The following is a 20,272-nucleotide window of genomic DNA, read 5'->3' as shown; positions in this document are numbered from 1 at the left end:
TAAAATTGGATTTTCAATTTGTTTTTGCTCATTTCCAGCTTCCATGGAAGACTTGTTAACGCCAATGCGCTTTACAAGAAACATTAGTTGTTAAGTTATATTCACTTTTTTCATTGACTTCTTTACAAATAATCAAGGCGCGAAGTGTAGGTTCATATGATGCTAATGTACTGTACCTATTTCCAAAGGATATCTGGCGCCCCAAGTTAAATTAGGTTCCTTCGATTTGCAGTGGCAGTCATTGCTTTTGCACATTGACTCAGGATGACAATACTCAGCATTGCATTAATACAATGCCAGCCAAGCCCTTTGCTGTTACTTTACATATTTTTTACATTTTAATGGATGGCTTAAACATTTCACTTTGGATTAGCAAAGCAGAGGTGAGGGTGACTGGCCTTGACATCAAGGTCACATTTGAACGAATGTGGGATCAAGAAGCCCTAGAAAACTGGAGTCAATGCAGTCATACCTGGCACAAAGAAAAATGATTTGGTTGTTGGAGGTCATTCATCTCAGCTCCAAGATGTCACTGCAGGGGTTCCTCAGGGTAATGTCCTAGGCCCAACCATATTAATCTGCTTAATGAATGACATTCCTCCATCATAAGGTCAGAAGTAGGGATGTTCACTGATGATTGCACAATGTTCAGCACCATTCGCGACTCCTCTGATCCTGAAGAAGTCCGCCCAGACAATATCTAGGCTTGAGCTGTTTAGTGCCAAGTAACATTTCCAGGCAATGATCTTCTCCAACAAAAAAGAATCTAACCATTGCCCCTTGACATTCAATGGCATTAACATCACTGAAACCCTACTACCAAATCCTAGGAGTTACCATTGACCAGAAACTCAACTGGACTAGCCATACAAATACTGTGGCTACAACAGCAGGTCAGAAGCACCAAGTAACTCACCTCCTGATTCCCCAAAGCCTGTCCACCATCTACAAGGCACAAGTCAGGAGTGTGATGGAGTACTGTCCACTTGCCTGGATGAGTGCAGCTCCAACAACACTCAAGAAGCTCAGCAGCAAATTTGGCACCATCCAGGACAAAACAGCCCACTTAATTCCACAAACATTCACTCCATTCACCACTGACAAATAGTGGCAGTAGTGTGTACCACCTACAAGATGCAGGATGTCACCATGGCTCTTCATACAGCACCATCCAAACCTACGGCTAGTCCAGTTGCATTTCTAGTCCATTTATTGATAAGTGCTGCAATAAGACATCTTCCACAACAAAAATGTCCTTTGAGATGTTCCCGTGCAAAATATTAAAAATAGGTTGTTTATCGCGAGGCCATAAAAGCAGCAAGAATACAGGGCTATTAAGGTAATGAGATGGGTCAAGAGTTCAGGCCAATAAAAACAGCAAAATGCAGTGGGAGTTTGGACCACAAGAGCAGCAAGAGACAGAGAGAGTCCAGCACCGTAAAAGAGCGGAGAAGCAGCATGCATCTGGGGTGATAAAAGTGGTATGATGGAGAGAGCATTTGGGGCCATTAAAGAGCAGAGAAGGAGTGAGCATTTGAGGCCATAAAAGCAGTAATCAGATGCCGGATTTCAAGGTATTAAAGCAGTGGCCAGGAGATAGGCAACAAGGAGAGAGAGTTCGAGGCTATCAAAGTGATATGAAACAGCTGGAGTTCAAGGCTAGGCTGTGGACCAGCAGAGCCATGTTCAAGAGCAAAAATCACGGCGTAACAGCACGGGAAAGTCATAAGTTGATGGGTTGATGAGGAGTGTTGCTTATGGACTGAGTCAAAACAACTGGTGGATTAAAACATTAAAAATATTACATACTAATGATTAACAAGCGTATAGCTGGTGAGTATTGTCTTTTTTTAATTAGGTTTATTACTACTATAAGGTGTGTTAGGTATTTGTCAAATTTATCATTCTTAGTAAGGTTTATTAACAGTAGTAATATTTATTCAAAGCAGTACGCTTTGTTAGGGTTGCTAAGTTTTATTAGCAATAGCAAATTTAACTAATAAATAAAGAAGTGGCAGGGTTACTCCTTCCTGTATGATGCACATCCTGTGCTTTGTGGGAAATCCAAGGTGCTTCCCATGTCCTGGATACCAATTCTGCAAGAAGTGTCATAAACTGCAGTAGTTTGAGCTCTGGGTTTCGGAACTTGAGCAGAAGTTGGCAATACTGTGGTGTATCATAAGGTTGAGAGCTTTGTGAATAGTAGGTTTATAGACATGGTCACCCCACAGCTTAAGTGCATGCAGGAAGAGAGGGAATGGGTGGCTACCAGACAGTCAAAGAGGAACAGGCAGATAGACCAGGAGTCCCATGAGTGCACCCCACTCACTAACCAGCGTTCATTTCTAAATGCTGATGAGAGTGACGGTTCATCTGAGGATTGCAGCCAGAGTCAAGTCAATGGCATCATGAGAGGCTCAGCTGTATAGAGAGGATAATATATATATGTAAGACTGAAAGAAAAATTGTGATAGTTGATTTGATAGGTGAATAGATAGACATTTCTGCAGCTGCAGACGTATATCCAGGATTACAAGTTGGCTCCCTGGTGCCAGGGTCAAAGATGCTACTGAGCAGCCGTAGAGCCCCCTGAGGGGGTGAACAGCCAGCAGTTATGGTCCACATTGGTATGAACAACTGAGGGTGAAAGGGAGAGGTGGTCCTGCAGTCAGAATTTATGGAGCCAGGTGGGAAATTAGTAAGCAGGACCTCAAATGTAATCATCTCTAGATTACTTCCAGCATCATGCACAACTGAGTATGGACACAGACACACACACAGACACACACACACACTCACTATGACACTGTGCCGTCTCCGGGCCTGCTGCAACTTTTCTCTCCCCGAACTCCCCACAACTTTCTTCTCCCCGGGCCCCCCCACAACCTCTCTCCCCCCAGATCCTCCAAAACTTCTCTCTTCCCGGGCCCCCCCGAAATTTCTCTCTCCCCGGGCCGCCGCCCCCCCCTCCCCCTCCGCAACTTCTCTCTCCCCAAGCCCTCCACAACTTCTCAAGTCATTCACAGGAGAAGGGCTGAGCATCCCTCAAGGCTTACTATAGAGTTTACCCTTGTCTATTGACTAGTTTGCTTCTATGGGTCCCAGACCCCAGCTTGGGCACTCCCAGAGTAACAGACTCAATGTCTGTAATGTTTTAAGGTTTGGCACGCTCTAAGTTTCACACTTAGTCAACCTCGTTGAATACTGGGCCCACCCAAGGATGCTAAATGTTACCCCTCAGATTCAGGGTCAACTGACGTTACAGACAAAGGCACTCAAACTCTCAAATTATCATACAACAATCTCCTTTATTGTACTTTACCAAGTTACCACAAAAGTGTTAAAATTTCACTACAAAAGATACCAAACATTGTTATACACAAAATACTTACCCTCTGACCTACTTCAAAAAGTATCAAAAGCTTCACAAAAATATCCAAAGTCCCGACTTGGACTTAGATACTACCTGGGGCAAGGCGAGGTGATGAGTTTCTCTCCTGAAGAGTTTTGTTCCCATGTCTCTGAGAGTCTCTCAGAGACATTGGGCAGTGCCAGCTTGGCAGTGCTAGCCTGACCCCCTGGCACTGCCCAAGGGGCAAACTGGCAATGCCCAAGGAGAACACTGGCACTGCCCACCAGGCATTGGGCAGTGCCGAGGGGTGGGGCCTTTTGGGGGCACGATCGGTGGGGGTGGGGGGTCCCGCCGCCACTCTGCATTGGGATTGCTGGCAGAGGGAGAGTGGCCGACAATCTGCGCTGGCCATCTGGGTGTGGGGGCGGGGTGGTGGTTTGGGACTGCTGGAGAATCGGTGCTGCGGGAGGGGGGAGTGGGGGTGAAATCAGGATATCAGGGCTGGCCAGGGAGTGGGGCCATAGGGGCTGGCCCGGGAAGGTCCGGGAGGTCAGTGGTCGGAGGGTCGGCAGCTCTGCGAGGCCAGCGATGGGGGGGTGCGGGGCTGGCCAGCGATCTGGAGGCCAGCAATGCGGGGCCACTGCGCATTCGCTGATGTGTCAGAGTGGAGATCGGCGTATGCGCAGTGGCCCACTCAGCACTATACTGTCAGCATCTCGAGTGGGAATAGGTCCCACCCCCTGATTTGCAGAGGGAATCTTCCTCGGGCACTCTGCAGTGCTGAGTGTGGGACATTCAATCTGAAAATTCCACTAAAAAGAATCAGTAGAAGTTACTCCCATTTTCACGTGAATTGGGGACTTATAATTTTTGGGGGGGAATCCGAGTTAATGTGTTGTAGGAACAGCCGCAGTGTTAAGGAACAGTGATATAGTTCCGGATGGTGAATGACTTGGAGGGGAATCTGTAGGTGGTGGTATTCTCGTGCATCTGATGCCCATGTCCTTTGCGGTGGTACAGCCTGCAGGTTTGGAAGGTGCTGTTGAAGGATGTTTGGTGAGCTGCTGCAGTGCATCTTGTAGATGGTCTGACCCATAGAACAAAGAACAAAGAACAAAGAAAATTACAGCACAGGAACAGGCCCTTCGGCCCTCCAAGCCTGCACCGACCATGCTCCCTGACTTAACTAAAACCCCCTACCCTTCCGGGGACCATATCCCTCTATTCCCATCCTATTCATGTATTTGTCCAGACACCCCTTAAAACTCACTATCGTATCTGCTTCCACTCCCCCCCGCCCCCCCCCCCCCCCCCACCCCAACCCCGTCGGCGAGTTCCAGGTACCCACCACCCTCTGTGTAAAAAAACGTGCCTTGTACATCTCCTTTAAACTTTGCCCTCGCACCTTAAACCTATGCCCCCTAGTAATTGACTCTTCCACCCTGGAAAAAACTTCTGACTATCCAATCTGTCCATGCCCCTCATAATCTTGTAGACTTCTATCAGGTCGCCCCTCAACCTCCGTCGTTCCAGTGAGAACAAACCAAGTTTCTCCAACCTCTCCTCTAATGCCCTTCATACCAGGCAACATCCTGGTAAATCTTTTCTGTACCCTCTCCAAAGCCTCCACATCTTTCTGGTAGTGTGGCAACCAGAATTGAACACTATATTCCAAGTACGGCTTAACTAAGGTTCTGTAAAGCTGCAACATGACTTGCCAATTTTTAAACTCAATGCCCCGGCCGATGAAGGCAAGTGCGCCGTATGCCTTCTTGACTACCTTCTCCACCTGCGTTGCCACTTTCAGTGACCTGTGTACCTGTACACCCAGATCCCTCTGTCTATCAATACTCTTCAGGGTTCTGCCATTTACTGTATATTTCCTATCTGTGTTCGACCTTCCAACATGCATTACCTCACATTTGTCCGGATTAAACTCCATACAAAGAACAAAGAACAATACAGCACAGGAACAGGCCCTTCGGCCCTCCAAGCCCGTGCCGCTCCCTGGTCCAAACTAGACCATTCTTTTGTATCCCTCCATTCCCACTCCGTTCATGTGGCTATCTAGATAAGTCTTAAACGTTCCCAGTGTGTCCGCCTCCACCACTTTGCCTGGCAGCGCATTCCAGGCCCCCACCACCCTCTGAGTAAAATATGTCCTTCTGATATCTGTGTTAAACCTCCCCCCCTTCACCTTGAACCTATGACCCCTCGTGAACATCACCACCGACCTGGGGAAAAGCTTCCCACCGTTCACCCTATCTATGCCTTTCATAATTTTATACACCTTGATTAAGTCTCCCCTCATCCTCCGTCTTTCCAGGGAGAACAACCCAGTTTACCCAATCTCTCCTCATAACTAAGCCCCTCCATACCAGGCAACATCCTGGTAAACCTCCTCTGTACTCTCTCCAAAGCCTCCACGTCCTTCTGGTAGTGTGGCGACCAGAACTGGACGCAGTATTCCAAATGCGGCCGAACCAACGTTCTATACATCTGCAACATCAGACCCCAACTTTTATACTCTATGCCCCGTCCTATAAAGGCAAGCATGCCATATGCCTTCTTCACCACCTTCTCCACCTGTGACGTCACCTTCAAGGGTCTGTGGACTTGCACACCCAGGTCCCTCTGCGTATCTACACCCTTTATGGTTCTGCCATTTATCGTATAGCTCCTCCCTACATTATTTCTACCAAAATGCATCGCTTCGCATCTATCAGGATTGAACTCCATCTGCCATTTCTTTGCCCAAATTTCCAGCCTATCTATATCCTTCTGTAGCCTCTGACAATGCTCCTCACTATCTGCAAGTCCTGCCAATTTTGTGTCGTCCACAAACTTACTGATCACCCCAGTTACACCTTCTTCCAGATCGTTTATATAAATCACAAACAGCAGAGGTCCCAATACAGAGCCCTGCGGAACACCACTAGTCACAGGCCTCCAGACGGAAAAAGACCCTTCCACTACCACCCTCTGTCTTCTGTGACCAAGCAGTTCTCCACCCATCTAGCCACCTCCCCCTTTATCCCATGAGATCCAACCTTTTGCACCAGCCTACCATGAGGGACTTTGTCAAACGCTTTACTAAAGTCCATATAGACGACATCCACGGCCCTTCCCTCGTCAACCATTCTAGTCACTTCTTCAAAAATCTCCACCAGGTTAGTGAGGCATGACCTCCCTCTCACAAAACCATGCTGACTATCATTAATGAGTTTATTCCTTTCTAAATGCGCATACATCCTATCTCTAAGAATCTTCTCCAACAACTTCCCCACCACGGACGTCAAGCTCACCGGCCTATAATTACCCAGGTTATCCTTCCTACCCTTCTTAAATAACGGGACCACATTAGCTATCCTCCAATCCTCTGGGACCTCACCTGTGTCCAGTGACGAGACAAAGATTTGCGTCAGAGGCCCAGCGATTTCATCTCTCATCTCCCTGAGCAGCCTTGGATAGATTCCATCAGGCCCTGGGGATTTGTCAGTCTTTATATTCTCTAACAAACCTAACACTTCCTCCCTTGTAATGGAGATTTTCTCCAACGGTTCAACACTCCCCACCGAGACACTCCCAGTCAACACATCCCTCTCCTTTGTGAATACCGACGCAAAGTATTCATTTAGGATCTCCCCTACTTCTTTGGGCTCTAAGCATAATTCCCCACTTTTGTCCCTGAGAGGTCCGATGTTTTCCCTGACAACCCTTTTGTTCCTCACGTATGAATAAAATGCCTTGGGATTCTCCTTAATCCTGTCTGCCAAGGACATTTCGTGACCCCTTTTTGCCCTTCTAATTCCCCGTTTGAGTTCTTTCCTACTTTCTTTGTACTCCTCCAGAGCTCCCTCCGTTTTTAGCTGCCATGTGTGACTCCAGACCAACAGCAATGTAGTTGACTCTTAATTGACTTGTGAAACAGCCTAGCAAGTTACTCAGTGATATTAAATTACTACAAAAAAGTCATATAAGAATAAAACTAGACAGATTAACCTAGGCACTGGATTTTACAAATACACACCCAGACCAGTTGACCTTGTTAAGTCCCTCTCACCAGCAACTTGTGCTAAAATTGGGAGAGCTGTCCCATAGACTAGTCAAGCAACAACCTAACATAGTAATTCTCACCAAATCATTCACTACAACCAATGCCTCCATCATTATCCCTGAATATGTTTTGTCCCACCTGCAGGATAGGCTCACCAGAGCAGAGGACACAGTGGTGTACAGTTGGGAGAGAGTAGTTCTGGCAGTCCTTAATATTGACTTCCGATCCCATGAAATGTCATGGCATCAGCTCAAACGTGGACAAGGAAACCTGCAAATCCCTGTCCACTGTCCTCCCTCAGCTAATGATTCAGTACTTCTCCATGTTGAACATCACTTGAAGAAGTACTGAGGGCATCAAGGACACAAAATGGACTTGGGTAGGAACTTTATTGATCATCACCAAGAGTAGTTCAGTAACAGTAACATTGACTGAGTTGGCCAAGTACTGAAGGATATATCTGCCAGTTTGAGCTTGCGGCAGGTGGTGAGGGAACCAACATGAGGGAAAAATATATTTGACCTTGTCCTCACCAATCTACCTGTGAGATGCATCTATCCATTGCTATTGGAGGGAATGAGCTCCATACAGTCCTTATGGAGGTGATGTTCTGTCTTCACACTGAGCGCACCCTCCATTGTGTTTTGCAACACTCCACTGTGCAAAATATGATGGATGAGAACAGATTTGGTCATTCAAATTTCTGCATTGATGAGGTGCCATTGGTCATCAGCAACAGAAGAATTGCATTCCACCACAATTTATGACCTCCATATCTCTCGCACGCCATTACCATCAAACCAAGGGATTCATCCTGGAGTGCATACTTGGAGCAACACCAAGTATACCTGGCAATGGCAAGCTAACCTGGTGAAATTGCACATGGGACTACATGCATGCTGAACAGCAGAAGCAGCATGCTATTGACAGAGCTAAACAATCCCACTGCCAATGGATCAAATCAAAGTTCTGCAGTCCTGCAACATTCAGTCATGAACAGTGGTGGGCAATTAGACAAGAAATCTGAGGATGAGGCTCCATGAGTATCCCCGTTCCCAATGGTGGAATCCAGCAAGTCAGTGAGTTTTTTGCAATCATAGTCAGAAATGCCAAGTGGATGATTCATAGAGTCATCGAGGTTTACAGCATGGAAACAGGCCCTTCGGCCCAACTTGTCCATGCCGCCCTTTTTTTTAAACCCCTAAACTAATTCCAATTGCCCGCATTTAGCCCATATCCCTCTATACCCATCTTGTTCATGTATCTATCTAAATGCTTTTTAAAAGACAAAATTGTACCCGCCTCTACCTCTGGCAGCTTGTTCCAGACACTCACCACCCTCTGTGTGAAAAAAATTGCCCCTCTGGGCACTTTAATATCTCTCTCCTCTCAGCTTAAACCTATGCCCTCTAGTTTTAGACTCCGCTACCTTTGGGAAAAGATTTGACTAGCTAGTTGATCTGTGCCCCTCATTATTTTATAGAATCTCAGCCTTCTCCTGAGAGTCCCACTATCAGAGATGTCAGCCTTCAGCCAATTCCATTCACAAAATAGTGATATGATTTTGTCATTTGTGGTCACACTTTTTTTAAACTTCCACCATTTCTCCACAGAATTACAAACTGCACTAACTCAGGCACATTAAATCATTATTTTACATTTATATACAGCCCAGTCATCTAGTGAAGTGTAATGCTTTTACACAGTATGTGTGCCTCAATCCGCCTTCAGAAACAAACTCTCCTCATGGCTCAGGTTTTATTCTGAGCCTTACAAGCCATCAAAAAATGGCTGAGCGCCTTGAACCGTGAATACCTTGAAAACTCTCTGACTAGATAGCTGAAGACTTGTGTTCAAGAACTAACCACAGACCTAGCCAAACTGTTCCAATGCAGCTAACAACACTGGCATTTCCCCAATAAAGTGCAGAGTTTCCCAGGTATTCCCATTCACAAAAAGCAGGACAAATCCATTCCAGCCAATTATCACCCCATCAGTCTATCCTCAATCATCAACAATGTGATTAAAGGTGTCATCGAAAGTGCTACCAATCAGCATTACTCAACAATAATTTGCTCAATTTGGATTCCATGAAAGCCACTCAACTCCTGACCTCATTATAGCCTTGATCCAACATGGACAAGAGGACTGAATTCCAAGGATGAGGTAAAAAGTGTTGTTTTATGAGGTGAGTGTGACTGCCCTTGACACCAAGGCAGCATTGGTGGGGAATCAAGGTAGCCCTCATAAAATTGAAGTCAGTGGGAGTCAGGGGAAAAACTCACCACTGGCTTAAGTCTACCTTGCAAAAGGGAAAATGGTTGCAATTGTTGGAGGGCAATCAATACAACCCCAAGATTTCACTACAGAAGTTCCCCAGGCCAGTGTCCTAAACCCAACCATCTTCAACTTCTTCATCAATGGTCTTCCCTTCATTGTAAAGTCAGGAGTGGGAATATTAGGAATATTTGATGATTGCAGCGTCCAGTTCCACGCAACTCCTCAGAAAATGAAGCAGTCCATGCTCACCAGCAGCAAGCCTTCGGCTGCTAAATAGCAAAGTTACATTCACACCATACAAGTGCCAGGCAATGGCCATCTCCAGTAAGAAACTAAACACTTTGTCCTCACATTTGACCACATTATCACTACCGAATCCCCCTCCATCAGCATTCTGGGAATCACCACTGGTCAGAAACTTAAGTGGCCCTGCCATATAAATACAAAGGTTACAAGATCATGTTCGGAATTCAGAGACAATTAATTCATCTCTCAACTCCTCCTGAGCACAGATCAAACAAAACTCAAGAAGAGCGACATTATCCAAGACAAAACAGCCACTTGATTGGCCCATCCATTCACCGCCTTGAACATTCACTCCCTCCACCACCATCACAGTGGTAGCTGTGTGTACCTTCAACAAAATGTACTGCAGCAACACATCAAGCCTTTTTCGCCTGCACCTTCCAAACCCAGAACTCTATTATCTAGAAGAACTAGGAGGATGTGCAGGAACGCCACCACATGCAAGTACCCTTCCAAGTCACATACCAAACTGATGCACGTCAATCGAGCACAAGACACAAGGCTTCGGTAACTGAGGGCTTTTATTGCCTAACAATGGAACTATTAGAACATAAGTACACCACTCCAGACTGACGAGGTCCCGCCCGAGCAGGGGGTCTTATACCTCTCCCAGGAGGCGGGGCCCGACTGGGATGTACCACAACAGCAACAACCACAGGTGTATTAATCCCACAGTGTAAACACCCTAGCCCAACAACAACATTAGAACAATCCCACAGTGTGAACACCCTAGCCCAACAACAACATTAGAACAACCCCACAGTGGGAACCAACGATGGTTCACCACATTCACCCCTCCTTTGAGAACAAAGGCCGGCGGGGTGCGAAAACAGACTATATAAAAAAAAGTCAACAATCTACAAGTCCAGACGGTCTGGAGGACCGCACCGTCGTTGTGACCTCCTCAATACCGGCGGTGACACCGGAGCAGGTGCTTGCGGTGGCGTCCTCTCCAAAACAGCGTCCGGCTGTCCTCTCGCGGACTCACGGGCCGGTTGACCCTGATGAAGCGGTAGTGCAGGGGATCCCGGTACATTCTGCGATGGCGCCGATCTCCGAGTCTCAGGCAAGCTGTACAGTGGAGTATAACTGTTATGCACTGGTCCCGGTGCTGACCACGCCACGTCCGGGGGAGAAATAAGAGATAGGGGATTCGTGACTGGGGGTATGGGAGCGACAGGAGTTGCTACGTCCCCTGCGGGCGCCAGGTCCCGGATCGAGACTGTGTCCTCTCGCCCGTCAGGATATGCCACATAGGCATACTGAGGGTTGGCGTGGAGGAGGTGGACCGGTTCGACCAAGGGGTCGGACTTGCGGGCCCTTACATGTCGCCGCAGAAGGACGGGTCCTGGGTACGTCAACCAGGCTGGTAAAGATATCCCCGAGGACGACTTCCGAGAGAATGAGAACATCCTCTCGTGGGGAGTAGCATTGGTTGCCGTACACAGGAGGGAGCGAATGGAGTGAAGCGCATTTGGGAGGACCTCCTGCCAATGGGAGACTGGAAGGCCTTTGGACTTCAGCGCCAATAGGACAGCCTTCCAGACTGTAGCATTCTCTCTTTCCACCTGTCCATTGCCCCTAGGGTTGTAACTCGTGGTCCTACTAGAGGCAATCCCGTATGAGAGCAGGAATTGCCTCAAGTCATTACTCATGAACGACGAGCCCCTGTCGCTATGTATATAGCTGGGGTACCCGAACAGGGTAAAAAGATCACGGAATGCCTTGATCACCGTGGCAGTCGACGTGTCCGCACAGGGGACAACAAACGGGAACCGGGAGTACTCGTCTATTATGTTAAGAAAGTACACGTTCCAATCTGTTGAGGGAAGGGGGCCCTTAAAATCCACACTCAGCCTCTCGAAGGGGCGAGTGGCCTTGACCAAATGTGCCCGGTCAGGTCGGTAAAAGTGCGGTTTGCATTCCGCGCAAATCCGACAGCTCCTTGTCACTGACCTGACGTCCTCCACCGAGTAAGGCAGGTTGCGGGCTTTGATGAAGTGGTAGAGCCGAGTGACCCCAGGATGGCACAGGTCATTATGGAGGGCGTTCAAGCGGTCCTCCTGCATAGTAGCGCATGTTCCGCGCGAGAGGGCATCCGAGGGCTCATTGAGTTTCCCTGGACGATACATGATATCGTAATTGTAGGTGGAGAGCTCAATTCTCCACCGCAAGATCTTGTCGTTCTTGATCTTGCCCCTCTGCGTGTTATTGAACATAAACGCCACGGACCGCTGGTCCGTGATCAGGGTGAACCGCTTCCCCGCCAGGTAATGGCGCCAGTGTCTGACGGCCTCCACAATGGCCTGGGCCTCCTTTTCCACCGCTGAATGCCGAATTTCGGGACCTTGGAGGGTGCGGGAAAAAAACGCGACGGGCCTGCATGCCTGGTTTAGTGTGGCGGCCAGGGCGAAATCAGATGCATCACTTTCTACCTGAAAAGGGATGGATTCGTCCACCGCGTGCATCGTGGCTTTCGCAATGTCGTGTTTCAATGCCTTGAAGGCCAATTGGGCCTCTGGCGTGAGTGGAAAAGCCGTGGACTTAATAAGCGGACGGGCTTTGTCCGCGTAGTTGGGGACCCACTGCGCATAATAGGAGAAGAAGCCGAGGCATCTCCTCAGTGCTTTTGCGCTAGCGGGCAAAGGAAGTTCAGCAAGGGGGCGCATACGGTCGGGATCAGGGCCAATGACCCCGTTTTCCACTACGTATCCCAGGATGGCTAACCGGCGCGTACGGAATACACACTTCTCCCTGTTGTAGGTCAGATTCAGGCGAGATGCAGTGCGCAAAAAGTTCTGGAGATTTGTGTCATGGTCCTGCTGATCACGGCCGCAGATGGTGACATTATCCAGGTACGGGAAGGTAGCCCGCAGCCCGTTCTGGTCCACCATTCGGTCCATAGCACGCTGGAAGACCGAGACCCCATTGGTGACACCAAATGGAACCCTAAGAAACTGATACAGACGACCATCCGCCTCAAAAGCCATGTAATTTCGGTCCTCTGGGCGGATGGGGAGTTGGTGGTAGGCGGACTTAAGGTCTATGGTGGAGAACACCCGGTACTGCGCAATCTGATTGACCATATCAGATATGCGTGGGAGAGGATACGCATCCAGCTGCGTATATCGATTAATGGTCTGACTGTAATCAATGACCATCCGGGGTTTGTTCCCGCTCTTAACCACCACGACCTGTGCTCTCCACGGACTAACGCTGGGCTGTATGATCCCTTCTTTGAGGAGCCGCTGAACCTCAGATCTGATGAAGATCCGATCTTCAGCGCTGTAACGCCTACTTTTAGTAGCGATGGGCTTGCAGCCTGGTACCAGATTCTTAAATAAAGAGGGTGTGGTGATCTTTAATGTGGAAAGATTGCATGCGGGGCGCTTTGGACAATTTGGAGGCTGCAGCTAGTCCCCTACTGTCAGCGAAGGGAGTGGCCCACCGTACTGTAGGATCACACTCTTCATGTGGGCCATAAAGTTTAGTCCAAGGAGAATTGGTGCGCAAAGATGCGGCAACACAAGGAGCCTGTATCGCTCGTAAATTGTGCCCTGCACTTTCAGAGTTACCACACAACGTCCTTGAACCGGTACAGATCGGGACCGTGATGCCATAGAAATTGTCTGTTTGGCAGGTAGAACCTGGAGTTCACACCTCTTTACAGTGTCAGGGTGAATAAAGCTCTCAGTGCTCCCGCTGTCAAACAGACAATAAACTGTACGACCATTTACCTTAATGTTCATCATTGAACAGTCAAGCCTGTGGTGCTTAGCCTGGTTCAGGGTGATCGACGCCACCGTTGGCCCTTGGACGTCACTGCAGGCAGCTGAGGTCGATGCTGAGGACCCCTGCTGGTCGCTCCTGGTTGTCGTCGACCAAAATGGCCGCCCCCATGAATCGCACATGGTTGAGGGCGCCAAGTGTAGCGACTCCTGGTGGTCATCCTCCTCCGACTCCGCCGACCACAATGGCGTCATCCTGGACTCGCACGTGGACGGACCCCGTGGGTACTTCGACGTCGATGGTGATGATCCCCGTTTTGGAGGGTCACAGGCTGCACTGCCGTTCTTGGGCTTCGATCTGCAGACCTTCGCTTAGTGCCCCTTTTTACCGCATTGATTACAGACCACCGCTTTAGCAGGACACTTTTGTCGTGGATGCTTGGCTCCTCCGCAGAAGTAGCACCGCGGGCCGCCTGGGGCTGCCGCCGTCGTCGGGTCTATATGGGAGCATGCCATAATACTGCACTTCGAGCCCGTGGGGCGAGGAGGGATTTGTGACTGCTCCTGCCACGTTGTCTCCACGTGGTCCTCCGGATACAGGACCAAGCTCTTCGAAGCCGCCTCAAGCATTTCAGCCGTCTCCATAGCTTGGGTCAGGCTGAGATTCCCCTTTTCCAGCAGCTTGAGACGGATGTACGAAGACCCTACCCCTGCCACAAACGCATCTCGGGCGAGGTCGTACATGTACTGCTCAGCCGACACAGCTTTGCAGTCGCAGCCCCTGGCAAGCTGCAAGAGCTCATTGGCGTAATCCTCCATGGTTTCGCCCGACTGCCGACGTCGTGTAGCGAGGAGGTAACGAGCGTGGATCTCGTTGGGAGGTCTCGTGTAGCGCTTTTTTAAAAGCTCGAGGGCCCTCGGGTAAGTGGTGGCCGCACGGATCGCGAGGTAGACAGTGCTACCCTCGCATGGAGGACCCGGAGTCTGTCGTCATCTGTGATGACCGCTGCAGAGGCTGCCAGGTAGTCCTCGAAACACTTCAGCCAGTGGTCGAAGGTGTTAGAGGCGCCGACCGCACGTGGATCCAGCGTCAGACGCTCTGGCTTTAGTATTTGTTCCATACTCTCCTTTCCGTCGAGAGCTTAGTGTTAGGCAATAAAATTGATGCACGTCAATCGAGCACAAGACACAAGGCTTCGGGAACTGAAGGCTTTTATTGCCTAACAATGGAACTATTAGAACATAAGTACACCACTCCAGACTGACGAGGTCCCGCCCGAGCAGGGGGTCTTATACCTCTCCCAGGAGGCGGGGCCCGACTGGGATGTACCACAACAGCAACAACCACAGGTGTATTAATCCCACAGTGTAAACACCCTAGCCCAACAACAACATTAGAACAATCCCACAGTGTGAACACCCTAGCCCAACAACAACATTAGAACAACCCCACAGTGGGAACCAACGATGGTTCACCACACAAACTGACTTGGAACTATCTCACTGTTCCTTCACTGTTTTTGGCTCAAAATCCTAGAACACCCTCCCTAACAGTACTGCGGGTGCACCTACATCAGGTGGACTGCAGTGGTTCAAAAAATTAGCGCGCCTTCACATTTGCAAGGACAATTAGCGGTTAGCAGTAAGCGTTGGCCTTGTCAGTGGATCCACATGCCATTAACTCATTTTTGAATAATCTTGGGTGGAATTTTCTCAGAAAGAGTCTAAGTATAAAACGGGCAAGAAAATGGAAAGTTTTCTCGCCTGTTTTTCCAGCGAGGTAAATGGTGGTAATTTACAGAGGCCATAATGTGAATCTCGCCATTAAGGGGAGTGTTGGAGGTGGGGGAGGTGGGGGGGTGGGGGGGATATTATAATTGGAACAAGATTCAGAAAATGTATTCAACTGTACTGAAATCCATTACAGTATGCTTTAAGAATAGAATTTCTATACAAGCTATTCCCTGGCTGGTATATTTCAAGTTTTATATGGAACAGAATCTAGTTTCACAGTAGGCATCACAAGACAGACAACAAAGCACATGATTATGCTGTGTACTAAAATGAGGAAAAAGCAGTGGATTAAGCCCCAGCCATGAATCAAAATCGGCACACAAACATGTAAACAGATCTGAGCTCTTGTTACTGCATAACTAAAAAAAACAGATCCATTCAATGCAGCCAAGTAATGATTCTGGGTCTTTCTTCCTCAGAAGGATAGCACAGTGGTTAGCACTGCTGCCTCACAACGCCAGGGACCCAGGTTCAATTCCCGGCTTGGGTCACTGTCTGTGTGGAGTTTGCGCATTCTCCCCGTGTCTGCGTGGGTTTCCTCCGGGTGCTCCGGTTTCCTCCCACAGTCCAAAGATGTGCAGGTTAGGTGCATTGGCCATGCTAAATTCTCCCTCAGTGTACCCAAACAGGCGCTGGACTGTGGCAACTGGAGGATTTTCACAGCAGCTTCATTGCAGTGTGAATGTAAGCCTAATTGTGACAAATAAATAAACTTTAAAGAGTGCTATGAAGATAGTAAAGGCTCATTTCCCTTTTCACATCTCAGAAGTCACCAAGAATCTGGTAAAACAATTTAGAGCTGGATTTTCAACTCCCTGATAATTTCCAGATCTCAACCTTAAGTCGCATCAGTGTCACTGATACAACAATAATGTAAAATACCTAACTGGCCCCAGGGCAAGGCCAGCACCCAATCAGCGGTGCTGGCAGTGGACTGGAGGCAGCTGATGGATCTGGAAGGCTCTCTGAAAAGGAAAATGACGGCCATCACTGAATATGCCATTCACTGAAAACAGGGGTCAAAATTATTTTTTTCTGAGGGCTCCTTTTGAGGGGGAAAAAGTGCTGAGCTTAATATTGTCAAGGGCTACTTTGTGATTTTCAGGAGCCATGTTTTGGCCTTGGCAACCCTGGAAATAGAAAACCCTGCACACAAACATATATAAAATTGTAAGGGCTGTGCTCTACTCCCACTTGCACTGCTTTGACTAATGGCTGACGTTAGTTTTATCTTCCGTAACCTACAAAGCCCCAGTAACAAACCATCCCCGACAGAGAAAGAGAGTCACTAGCAGCTCATAATGAAATGGAAATATCATATGCGCCAGGAAACAGCCCAGACTTGAGGTGGGAGCGAGGGATAAGGGCAATGCATGAAGAATCAAACGGTGCCACACTACAGCCATCTGGTTGCAAGATTGGAGAGGTTCCCAGAGAGGATCCAAGACTGGATACCTTGGGAAAAATAGAGAATGCTGAAAATTTTCAGCCAGTCTGGCAGCATCTATAGGGAGAGAAAACAGGGTTAACATTTCAAGTCCGTTTGACTCTTCTTCAGAATTAAAGAGAGGGAAAATGTGTTGGATATTATATTGTAGCTGAGAGAGGTCACAACAAAACGTAGGTGTGGGGGGCCGAGGTGGATGCATTGAGACAAAAAACATATGGGATATAAAAATGGTTTAAGATGAGGAGAAAGGTCACAGTCTAAAGTTGTTGAACTCGATGTTGAGACCTGAGGGCTCCTCCAGCTTGCTTCACTGGAGCATTGCCCCTTGTCTCAGCTCAGTTTCATCTAAACACATAACCCATAGTATTCATAAGAGCACATTTATGCCAAAAATATGGCTTTGGTGTGAAAGGCAGTTTGTTTTGCATTGATGCTGAAGTGATAATGGAAATGCAGGATGAATCCAAAAATACTAGCTCTCAATGGAAGATTTGTGCTGCACCAATGTCACGTTATCACAAAGGAAAAACTATGTAATATTGATGTTCGAGTACTGTCAGTACAACCCTCTTCTGTACAACATTAAATGGGCTGTATGTTGTGGTCAGCAATCCCGTGGCGAGAATTTGAGGTTGAAGGGGGCAAGATTCCCTCCAGGAATCGCCGGTCAGTGAGTAGCACAGGCAGAAATGGCGGGCAGTTGTGGATGTGGCTTCCAATCACTGCTCCACAAAACTGTATAAAGCAGGCTGCATCAGCCAAAAGGCATGGAAACAGAGGATTCAGTTATATTTATTTGATGTAAATCTTTTTACAAAATTAAAAATTTAACCATTTTTTAAAAAACTGATATTTCTGAGCAGAACCACTTTACATGTGTTAATTGAGAAAGTCAGATAAATCCTTTTAATAAGTGACATAACGTTGAGACACTTAAAAAATGTGACAAAAAGTAAAATCTATGATTTTTAGTATGATTTCACAACATTTATCTGATCTGTTTGAAAAGTAATTTACATTAGGACAAGGAAAAAATCTGATAAATCTTCTTAAAACATTTAAAAAGCCGATTAATGTTCTTGGAGAATAATTTACCTGAATCAATTTTAATACTTAAAAGATCCCTTCCGGTGTACGCATCCACAGTAGGTATTTGTGAAATGAGAGGAGGCCCTTTTAATGCCTGAAAATACTAGGTGTATTTTGTTTTGCTGTGAATCCAGTGAGGGCAATGAACCTAAATTCACCCTTGTTCCCTAGCTTCCACTTAAACTACAGCTGGCTGATAGAAGTTGCAAGGGCTTAGGAACAGGGTCGATTAGCTCACCGCAACTTCCAGATCGACGTGCGGATTCTAAAAGTTGCTGGACCAGTCCAACATCCTGAACACTGAACGCTTAGTCACCATTCTCATTGTAAAATTCGCCCCAATGCTATTAACGATGTGACTTTATTTTGTGTGACATTAACAGACTTCACCCATAAAGAAATACTTTGGAAATTGAAGCAATAGCAAGGAGCGTTTCCATCAATATTTCATTCTTCTATTGAATACCATAAGCATCATCCTGCACAAGGCAACATGCAGTTTGTTTTCTTTACTGCAAATCTTACTCAATACACATGCAGGGACATGATTTAATATGGGTTTCAACAAACCCATTGGGCGGAATTTTCCCGTTCTGCCCGCCACCGGGATCATAGCAGGCAGAGGCGGACCAGGTAAAGGTCCATTCACCTCGGGCTGGATTTTCCAGTCTTCCGACGAGCGGGGCGAGAAGGTCCCGCCCATTGTCTCAAAACATAACTAGAAGCTTATAACTACAACTAATCGATCAATTCTACACATATCTGTAATGAACTGAATTTCTCTGATGTGGAAAATAAAATATTAAGCAATTCCACGATTTTCCCACATTAGATCAATGATAGATTTTTTGCAGTTAAGAGTGCAATTTCCCTAAAGGGTGACACAAAGTGATTATCTATTGAACATGTAATTATACAAACATATGTATAAATTAGGAGCAAGAGTAGGTCTTTGAGTCTGCTCCACCAGTCCATAAAATCATGGCTGATCTGACTTTAATCTCAATGCCACATTCCTGCCTATCTTTTTCCTTTCCACACACTGAGATTTTATGCTAATATAACAAAGCAATTATGATCATTTTCTTGAAAATTTCAAAATTGTTAAGAGATTATGTTAAAATAAAACAAATACACAGCTATATTTTCACTCTTCCCTCCACCCCATCTAATGGTGTTGTATTTATCAATTAATCCTGTTTTTCTTTAATTCTATCTTGTTGAGAAGACAGCAAATCTACATCCGCAGAATTGACTATGATCATTTAAAATCATTTACTCCTTCTGCAATTAATTGGAATAAAAACATTAACTTATGTTTGATTGAATTTATATAAATGTATAAAATAATTTCCTGAAGGAAGCACAGCTTTAAAATGAGGACCAGTTGGTTAATTCTACCTTTTCGGGATTATCCTTTTCGATCAAATTCATGTTCAACCAGATGCCACGGCCAGTAGTGAGAGTAATTTTATCACTTTGCACTCCTTCTCCATCGCAATCTCTCATACTGCGCTGTACCAAAGCTTCTGTTGCATATCTACATACTCAAATCTACACATTGCTACAATGTAAAATACACATGCCCAATGGATCAAAAATATTAAACAAAGGTGCAATTTAGTATTTAGCCACTAGATATATTAGCGTAGTATTTACTAGCATAGTTACTGGACCACCTATGCATTCTGAGCAAGTGCAGTTTGCAGAATGTTAGGACACATTCTGTGGATTTCAAGTGCATACAGTTCACAAGATCATTACAGATTAGGAAAACAATCTGGTTCACTTAGGCACGATGTGGAGATGCCGGCGTTATTCTTACGTCACTTAGGCAGATCAACCGAGAAACATCCATCATTAAAAATAGATGATCCTGTTGTTATCATATTATCACACTGTTTTGGGGAGTTTGTGGTTAGCACTACTGTCTCACTGCACCAGGGACCGAGTTTGATTCCTGGCTTGGACCACTGTCTGTGTGGAGTCCGTATATTTTCCTCATGTCTGCGTACGTTTCCTCTGAGTGCTTCAGTTTCCACCCACAGTCCGAAAGACATGCTGGATAGGTGCATTGGCTAAATTTTCCCTCAGTATACCCAAACAGGTGCCAGAGTGTGGCGACTAGGGGATTTTCACAGTAACTTCATTGCAGTGTTACTTGTGACACTAATAAATGAACTTACAACTTAGCTTGCTCTGCATAAATTGGCTGT

General features: G+C 46.8%; 1 protein-coding gene across 1 annotated transcript in view; it reads right to left on the bottom strand.

Moving 5' to 3' along the window:
* Positions 1–20,272, bottom strand: part of kcnq1.2 (potassium voltage-gated channel, KQT-like subfamily, member 1.2) — a 357,928-nt gene that overhangs the window by 304,925 nt on the left and 32,731 nt on the right. The window lies entirely within an intron of this gene.

Source organism: Mustelus asterias, chromosome 9, assembly GCF_964213995.1.
Source record: "Mustelus asterias chromosome 9, sMusAst1.hap1.1, whole genome shotgun sequence".
Lineage (NCBI taxonomy): Eukaryota > Metazoa > Chordata > Chondrichthyes > Carcharhiniformes > Triakidae > Mustelus > Mustelus asterias.
This window is presented reverse-complemented; position numbering and strand designations above follow the sequence as displayed.